Raw genomic sequence first — 9,992 nt, 5'->3', positions numbered from 1 at the left:
TAATGCCATTATACTTCTATACATTCAAATACCAAATACCAAACAAATGCAAATGACAATTGTCCCAAATAATACACAAAGTCCAACCCAGCAATAGCTTTCGCTTGTGACTTACAGGCAGACGCCTAGGCTTCCACTGCAGACGGGTACCCTCCAAGCCCCAACCCTGCGAAGCTTTCGCCACGCCTCACGGGCAGGCTTTCCAAACAAATTCCAAAGCAGCAGCGCCTCACCTTTTTTCCAGGGAACGCTGCGAGGAGCTTTGCGAGTCGAGGGTGACGGTTCTCCCCGAGAATACCTTGGTGCCGGCCGGAGTTCAATCGACACTCGATCTCGACCAGTCTCACTCGCAAGGTCCCATCTGGGTCGCCAAAACCGTTATCAAAATCCAGAATAAAACTCCTTAACGCCAACGTGAAGTTAAGAAGCGGGCACTTCGTTTATCGCAGCGCTGGGGACACGGGGGATCGCTCCTCCAAAGGCGTGCCCCGCTTAGTATCAAAATCCATCAGTTTTCACAGACTTTTTTTGTGAGGTCATTGTTACCTCAGCTCCTTCTGTAAAAATGCATACTATGCTCGTTCTTAAATTTAACCTTTATAATGATCGGTCCTTTGATTATATAACCTTATCAATATTCTTATTTAAAAACAATCATTGGTCAGTTACACTTAGCTCTGCTGACTGGCATCTTCGATACTCAAATCGAGATGGGAAGGGTAAGGGGGTTTCCAAGCAGCAAACTGGTGTCCACGACAGTTTCCTTAGTTTCCTGAAACAGAACGTAGAAAAGCCAGTAACTTCCTGGTGAGGTTTCTAGGGTTAGCTCTTTCAAACTTTAACAATATTAAGGTTCCTAGAGTCACGCGTAACACAGCTCCTAAAGTTTCTATGGCTACGTTTCAAACTTGACAATCCTATACGTTATGCTTCACAATTTTACTTCTTAATCAAACCTAACTCTTCTATGTGATTAAATTTTTATTTCTTTACCAGAATATTTGCAACAGCTGGAGCCCAGCAGGAACAGGGGGGGCACGGCCCGACCCCCCCAGCGCCTCACCTCCTCCTCCTCTCCTGGGCTCCCTCATGGCCCCTCGCCCCGTGCAAAGGGAGCGCAAACGCAGCCCGGAGGGCAAAGAGGACGGACGGCCAGCGTTTATTCAGTCAGTCGCGTGCCTATCGAGTCCCGCCAGCGAGTCTGCTCCAGGGCTCGGGGCGCCCCCTGGCGCTCCCCCTGCCCCTCAGACACCTCTGATAGCCTATTTCCATACATTCTGTATGGCACGTCTAAATATTGGGATGGTTTTAATATTTTGTACCAGCTGTGGAAACTGGTTTGCTGCTAGGTGACTGCAAAAGTGAGATTTGGTAAATAATTATTAGAAATCTTATACTAACACTACGATTGAAACAATAGACAAAAGTATAGCCAAGCAATCGACTAGCAGAGGTAGGTACTCCTAAGTTTTGCAGTTCTTTGCTCTTATGACTAGATGTTCCTGTACGCTGGATAAGAACAATGCTGAAACTGACCATGTGTGATTGAACCTGCGTTACGCTTCAAGATCAAAGAACAAGGACAAGAATAAAGACTTCGAGGACAGCCAGCAAGAACTTCAGATGGGTCGGTGGTTGCAAAAGCAGCCCTTCGTCTCAAATGGATCCTTCATTGCACGTGATCGGACGTAGGCAGTACTATGATAATCGGTTGCCGTCGTTTTTATGTATATGTATACTAATCTGATTAACATGCAATTAGTTATTCTGTATAACCTGTTTGTGCTAAAGCTGTGGCATGCACGCTAGGTGGAACTATCCCCCGTGCATCCAGGGCTGCAATGAAGAATGCCTGCTTTCTAAAACTCCAAAACAAGTCTTAGGGAGTTTCTTCGACCGGCTTTTCAGTATCAGAGGTACAAGGGAGGAAAGAAAAAGAAAAAAAAAAAGAAAAAAGAAAAAAAACAGGCAGCGGTGTGGGAAAGAGAGGGGACCAGGGGAGGGGCAGGGAGGGACCAGAACGCAGAAGAGGGGAGTCAGGGCCCCTTGGGCCCGGGGCTCACCACAGCTCTTGTTCTTGGCGCTGCCAGGAGAATTTGCCAGTTCAGACGCTCCTTTCTGCTCCTCTCCCGCTCCCCTCCTCTTCTGTAACTCCAGCGGCACGGCCGTCTTCCCCCTAGGAGAACACGCGTCTCGTAGGTCTTGCAAGACGAGGCTTCCCAGGCACGGAGCCTCGCTCGCTCGCACACTACGTGGCCGTACCGCACTGTCGGTGCTGCGTACGGACCCTGCGGCGCACCTCGGCGGTCTGACCTGCTGCGGACAACAAAGAGGGATCCTTCCACACACGGAGAGGCAGGCTCTCTCTTGCCTGCAGTGGGAGGCAGCTGCCGGCCGGCCGGCCTTCCATTTCTTCTTCTCTACCTTTCTCTGGCCTCTCCAGCTTCAGCCGCAGCAGCTCCTGCCCTCAGCCGGTAAGCGCCCCGCCTGTCCCTTCGTGCTCCTGCGCCGCGAGGAGAGGGAGGCCGGGCAGCGACAGCCCGTGCAAGCTTTCCTTGCCGGCGGCGTTTCCTTACCGGGAGGAAGCAACGAGCGCGGCGGCACCTCCCGCCGGTGCCGCATTGCCGTTACCGTCGGACGGCACGTGCAGCACCGGGGCAGCCCCGCGCACTCGCAGCCTCCGAGCTGCAGTACCGAACATTGGTCGCGGGGTGGCAGCGGCGAGCGCTTGGCACAACGCGCCAGCGCGCATGCGCGGCACCCCAGCCGCAGTACCGAACTCTGTTCAATAGGTGGCGGAGGAGAGCGCAGGAGAAACGCGCCGCTACCGCGCATGCGCGGCTCCCGAGCTGCTGTACCGCGTTTTGGTTGCCAGGCAACAGCAGGAGGGCGGCAAAAGGCGCCACCGCGCATGCGCGGCTCCCGAACGCCAGTGCCGCGTTTTGGTTGCCGGGCAACAGCAGGAGCGCCGTAAACCGCGCAGCCGCGCATGCGCGGTGGCCGAGGCGTCGTGTCGCGCTTTGGTTGCCAGGCAACAGCGGCGAGCGCCGTAAAAGGCGCAACGCGCATGCGCGGTTGCCGAGCTGCCGTAACGCGCTCCGGTTGCTGGGCAACAGCGGGAGCGCCGTAAACCGCGTCGCCGCGCATGCGCGGTGGCCGAGGCGTCGCGTCGCGCTTTGGTTGCCAGGCAACAGCGGCGAGCGCCGTAAAAGGCGCAACGCGCATGCGCGGTTGCCGAGCTGCCGTAACGCGCTCCGGCTGCTGGGCAACACCAGGAGCGCCGTAAACCGCGTCGCCCCGCATGCGCGGTGGCCGAGGCGTCGCGTCGCGCTTTGGTTGCCAGGCAACAGCGGCGAGCGCCGTAAAAGGCCCAACGCGCATGCGCGGTTGCCGAGCTGCCGTAACGCGCCCCGGTTGCTGGGCAACAGCGGGAGCGCCGTAAACCGCGTCGCCGCGCATGCGCGGTGGCCGAGGCGTCGCGTCGCGCTTTGGTTGCCAGGCAACAGCGGCGAGCGCCGTAAAAGGCGCACCGCGCATGCGCTGTTGCCGAGCTGCCGTAAAGCCCTCCGGTTGCTGGGCAACACCAGGAGCGCCGCCGCGCATGCGCGGTTGTCGCGACGCCGTGTCGGAGCTCCGGCGACTCGGGGGAAGGCGCCCGTTGGCCGCGCCTGGGGGGTGCCCGCCTCCGTCCCCTCTTCCCTTCTATCGGCTCTCGGGGAACTGCCTGGCGCTGCCCTGGCCCGGCTCGCCTCCGGCGGACCGGGAGCCTGCCGCGGCGGCCGCTTCGCAGCTTCCCGTCCCGCCAGCCCCGGGCGGCCAGGAGGCACCCCTCGCCACCGCCGGAGGGGATCGCTCGCCTCACCCGCGGTCCCGGCGCTGGCCCGCTGCCACCGAAACCCGCGCCCTGCGCGCCGCCGCCACGCTGCTCCCAGGGACCGCGCATGAGCCGGCCGCCGACGGCGCGCCGGAGGGGCCAGAGCCGGCGCGCAAACGCCGGGCTGCAGTACCGCTTTTCGGCCACAAGGCGACAGCAGCGGAGGCGGTGGCGCTGCAGTTCCGCACTTCGACCACGAGGCGGCGGCAGCAGCGAGCGGGGGGCGCGTGCCCAGGGGCGGCAGCGGCGCTGCAGTTCTCCGCTTTGCGCGCTGAGCGCCGGCAGACGCTGACACCGCGCGCGTGGGGCGGCGGCGGCGCTTCCTCACCGGGAGGCAGCAGCGAGCGCGGCGGCACCGGCCCGCCGGCACCGCGGCATCGCATTGCCGTTACCGGCGGACGGCAGCGTGGAGCGCGGCGGCGCCTCTGCACACCCGCGGCGCAGTTTGGTTGCCGCGGCAGTAGCGCCTTACCTGGGGTGTCTCCTCGCACAAAGGCCTTCCTGCTCCCTGAGTCTGAGGTCACGCTTTGGGCAACTCTCCACGCCCCAACCCTCCTTCTTGGTGAGGCAGGGAACAGCTGTATGTGACCGGGATGCCCCGCGGGGATGGGGCAGAGGCCCAGCAGAGAAGTCCAGAAGGACTTGGCTACCTGTGTGCTCCCGGCAGCCCTGGAGAGTACTGCTGCAGGGCCAGTTCTCTCAGCTGTTCAGCGAGCTCACATCTGGGCAAACAACTGTGGAGCTGCCCCTGAGAGGAGGCTACAGGCACTCAGAAAGCCATCCAGTCCCTAAAGCTGCCCGGGAAGCTCTGCTAGCCTGGGGACCGGGCTGGGACTTAACCTTTCTCCCAGGCTAGGACCTGGAGGACACTACTGTGCTGGGGCTGCAGGGAGCCACCTTTGGGGGAGGCTTGGGTCACAGGTCAAGTTGAGCCAAAGGACCTGCCCTGCAGGGTGTAAAACCTGACTGGCTGCAGAAGGAGGTGATGGCCTGTTCCTGCCACCGTCCTCTCTGGGTGCAGGGCATTGCAGGCTTTGGGGTGAGACTGACCCCATGCCACAGCCCAGACAGGGCTGAGGAGGAGCTCCCAGCTTACTCAGGATGATCCACATCACCTTGTCCTCCTGCCAGGACAGCACAGCTTCCCTAGCACCCCTAAAGCCACCTTCCCTTTCCCATGCCCAGCACACCCTGCCCCACTGGCAGGGTAAGGCCCATCACAGAGCTCTCTTGAGAACAAGCCAACATGCTTATTTACCAAAACAGAGCTTTTTTGAAAAGCAGCAGCTGCACAAAGCCTGGCCCTGTCACTCCACAGCATGGCAACTGTGATCAGAGGCAGAGCTCCCCAGAGATGGGGACATTTTCCTTTGCCACTGGCAAATCTTCTCCAGGACCAAGCGGAGAGCGTTGCCAGTCAGCACTGCTGCAGTATCCTGCGTGCCATGGGCCCAGGCTGGGTGTCACTCCTGAGCTGGAGGGTGTTAAGGTGAGAGGTGGCCCAGCCACCTGGGCCAGCATTCCCTGTGGGAGTCTAACACAAGGCCAGCACCCTTGTAAGTCTGTACTCCTGGAGATGTCCCAGGACCATTGCCCCCCAGCCCAGAAAGCTCTCGGAGCTGCCAGGGCATTGCCTCCTCAAGGACAACCACCTTTGCCCTTTGAGGCCTGCCTCAGCCCCACAGGGCTTGGAAGCTGTGGTCCCCTCTGTGCTGGTGATCCCCTCCAGAGGGACTGCAGAGGTCAGGGCGTGAAGCTGCCATCCACAGTTCTGGCCTGTGCCTTGCAGCACCAGGGCCTGCACAGGAGACCCACAGGACCACCTGCCTGCTGCTCACCACCTGCAAATTGGGGGGGGGTGGGGGGTGGGGGGGGTGCCTGAGCTGCAGACACAGGAGCATAGCACACTGATGCACCTGCAGCCAGTCTCCACCCCGAGCAGCCCCCTGGCCCCAAGCAGCCCCATACCTGTTGGTGACAGCCCGTGGCGAGCAGAATGTCCCCAGCAGCCAGGAGCTGTATGCTGAGGAGAAAGCTGCCATTGCTCATCATGCAGAGTCTGACACAGCCACACAGGGAGGTGTGGGATGGTGGTATGTGTTTTTATAATGACCATGCTGTGAGGTCACAGCCCTGCAGGTAGGGACACCTCGGTGACATCACAGCCCTGCATCACACCAGCACTCACCCCTGATGTGGATACCAGCCTGGCAGTGCAGCCACCCAGAGCAGGGGCCCCAGGGCTTTGGGCATCCCACTGCTGTGCACTGACAGTTTCCCGTCCCTGTGAGCATGTCAGGGATCCGAGTCCCAGCATCACAGACTGGCTAGGATAGGCAAGGAACAACCCGGTCTAGCCCTCCCTGCTCAAGCCAGGCCACCTGGAGCCCAGGACCACATCCAGGTATACCTCCAAGGAGGGAGGCTCCGCAAGCTCCCTGGGCAGCCTGTGTTAGTACTCTGTCACCCTCACAGTGGAAAAGGGTTTCCTGACATTCAGACGGTGTCTCACATTTCAGTCTGTGCCCATTGCAACATTTGATTTTCCCCAAGTGCAACATTTGATCTTGGGCAGGACAGGGTGCCCCTGCCAGGGGCTCCTCCATCCAGGGTCACAGAGATCTCACTCAGGCTCTCCAGGCATACTGAGGCTCAGCTCCAGCTCTGTTGTTAATGTATCATCATTAACCTTGATACAAAAGAAAATACAGACTGGTTTGGTGGCTTCTCTCAGGAACAGCAAAGACCAGCTACTCCCCAAAGGATGGGGATAGCCAGGAGGCACCCCAGCACAGGCAGTACCCTCACTGGTATGGTGCAGTCCCATGGGGCATGAGCTGGGGCTGATAACTGGGCCCATCAACAGCCCCAGCCACAGCAAGCTATGAACCAAGTCCAGCGTCCATCAGGAGCATGGGACTGGGCGTAAGATACAACATACATCCAAGGAGTCCATCCGGGAGAGGAGCTGCCTACAACACAGGTCCAAGGCATCCATACAGGAGACAGGGCTGCAGAGCAGCCCAGCTACACCATAGCTCAGAGGACAGAGGGCTGAGCACAGCTGGGACTCCTGTGGCCATGGGTGTGGGGCCAGGTGAGGCTGCTCAGGGAAATTAGAGCCTATTACTGCCCTCCAGGCCCCAACAACTTTAAAATAAGTCTAAAAGTCAGTTTACAAAGAATAAACTCATTTAATGCTCCCTTTCAATAAAGTAAGCAAGCTTACAGAAAATGGTGCCATTCCACCCACTCTGGAGCTAGATGACTATTATACAGGGAAACACAATTTGATGTTATCCTTCCTGAGATCTTCATAGCTTTAGAGCTACTTCTCTGTGCTCAAAAAACACTCAGAGAGAAAACGCTTATCTTATATGCAACCAGAAATAATGCTGGTGACCACTGAGAAAAATATAGTTTTTCATCAACATGAAGAAAAGTGAAATGCCCTGGGCAGAATTATCCAACATTGATTACACATCCATAATAACATAATAACTGAGCAAGCCTGGCCTTGTGGATGGCAGAATCACCCAGTGATTCCTGCCTGGTTTCTCTTTCATTCTTCTCCAAAGCTGGGAAAGCCCCTGTAAAGCCAAGTAAGCAAAGCTGTAGGAACAGTCACAGTCAATACCTTTTCAAGAAATACTCTCCAAAAGAACATGCTGGAAGTATCTGTGCTTCTCACCTGCCACAAGTGCCTCTAGCAGCCACATCACCCCCATCCCAGAGGTGGCACACAAAGGTCACTGTGGGTTGGGATTGTTAGAGAGCCTATTAAATGGTGGCACTCACCTGCAATTAGACTCCCTGGGAAATGGCCTCACAAAGGGGATAATTAGCATGCCCCTAAATGCTACCACTTCCTTCGGTGTTGTAAGAGTATGGCTAAAAAATTTAGTTTTACTCTACCCAGGAAGAAGATGGTCTGTAAGCATTTAAAGACTGTTTCCTACACCTCTGATGCCAGAGGTTGCACAAGCAACATGGGACAGAAAAAGAAAAAAAACAGTGGGTTTAAATTATGTTAATTTAAAAGCAACTTAAAGCTCTGATCTCCATCAGGTGGGGCAGGGAACAGAAATAGCTAAAGTTGGCTTTGGGTGCATAGAGGTCAGGCAAGACGTGCTTACTCCTCCTGTCTGCCCTTGCCATCCCTGAGTGTGTGGTGGCCATCGCCAGTCTCAGTGATGCGGTGAAGCTGTTCCCAGGGGACTCCTGGGCTCCTTGCTGCTTTTGCAGCTCTCTGCTGGGGAGTGACCTGACCCTGTCAAGATGGTCTACGGAGCCCTAAAAATTACAGGAGATCACTTGTAGAAAAACAGGTTGTGGCTGACTTACAGGAGAAAGGGTCCTTCTGCCTGAAGGTGCTTTGAGTTTGGGTCTCTCTAGGAGGCAGGTCTTGACACTGGATCGAATCACTGTCTTAATGCAGAGATGTTAATTACAACAAGCAGCCAGGACCATGCTTACAACCACTGAAGTCATACCTGCATCTGCATGGCCCAAGCTTCCACTTTGTCTCCTTCATTTACCAGCACGTGTGCCAGGCACAGAGCTCACAAAATTGCTTTCTCCATGGAAATCCACAAATCGGGCTACCTCCTCTACCAACTGCTAATAGTTGCAGCCGAAAAAGGGAACAAAACTGAAACACCACACGTGGTTTATTTTGATAGCTTTTGAACTCACATTTCTCCACTTCTCATTGTGACAAGATTCTCCAAGCTTTGCCTAAAATAAAACATCAATTAGGACAAAAGGGCTGTTGCTTGTAAAAGCATCCCCTCCCCTTTCAGGTTTCTGCACAGCTAAGAAAAGCTTAAATATCTGTATGTGTGGGTGTGTGTATATAGACTCTCTCTCTCTGTCTATTTACTTATTGACATAATATATACACAGTTTTTCATCAGTCCTAAGCAGTTTCTGTGCTTTGGTGCTGAGCAGCAATCCAAGCCAGCAATCAGCCACCAGCTGACACAAGCCCTGATGGCTGTAGGATACCTCACGCTTTTCCAGTTTAACATCAGTCTTGGGTGATCCCCGCAAGCACTTGGGGTCATATTGCTCAGTGGTTACAATCTGTGGGTTTTCCGTTCACTGAATAACAATCTCAAATTCCTCCCACCAGGAACTTTGCTGCAAACCAGTATGTTTATTAGCAGCCCTTGGGCATTTTTCTAAGGCCACCCACTTTTTCCAGCCAGAGCACTGAACTGCGCTGCCTTCCCAGCCTAATTTATTCTCAGCTTCCCAGTGCCGGGAATGAGTGGCAGGAAGAGGCTACACGACACACCACTGCAGGGAATCCCAGCCCACAGGAAGCCCTGGCATGATGATGATGCACGAGCCTGGCATGCCCGGGCACCGTGTCCTCAGGGCTGGGACCCAGGTGGCCAAGGGTCCCCGCCAGACCCAGCAATGGGGCCAGAAGTCAGATCTGGCACCCAGCAGCCCAGAAATGACACCAAAAAGGTCTTCCATTGCCTCCATCCACCCCAGTCCTCTGCTGATTTGGGTTACATCAGTGCTGTGGCTTGCAGTGAGCAGCATGTCCCACCCCTCACTCTGGCCCCAAGCATTTAATCGCTCTGCTGTTTTCGGGGGGAGGTCCAAACCATGTTTCTCCCTCCCGCTGCAGCACCTGCAGCTCCACTGGTGGCCATCCTCCCTTGCTTCCCCTTCCTCACCCTCTGGATAGCCGCAGCAGCCCTGCCCAGGGTTCTGCCTCCCCTCCCAGTGCCCACCAACTGGTGAGCGTGGCTTGCTCTCCCGCTTCAGCATTTGCTCCTTCCCCGCAGCGGTCAGGAAAGAAATTTATTTTTTTAATCCCCCAGCTGGGAGTGGCGGACAGGTTTTGCCTTGCTCTGCCACATCTTAGTCACCATGGGACATGATGGTTCACAGCAGCAGACACAGCACATAGAAGCCCTGGTTTCCGTTTGGGAGCTGCTCCTGCGCGGTGGAGAGACAAGGCAGCTCCTGTCTACCCCATGGGGCTTCTCTCCCTCCTCTGATCCCAGGGGCCACAGCCATCACTGGCCACAGCTCTCTGCCAAGGGCCACTGCTTAGGCTTCGAAGTTGGGTGGCGGTGAAACCCATGGCTAGATTTTA

Source organism: Buteo buteo, chromosome 16 (assembly GCF_964188355.1).
Source record: "Buteo buteo chromosome 16, bButBut1.hap1.1, whole genome shotgun sequence".
Lineage (NCBI taxonomy): Eukaryota > Metazoa > Chordata > Aves > Accipitriformes > Accipitridae > Buteo > Buteo buteo.
This window is presented reverse-complemented; position numbering follows the sequence as displayed.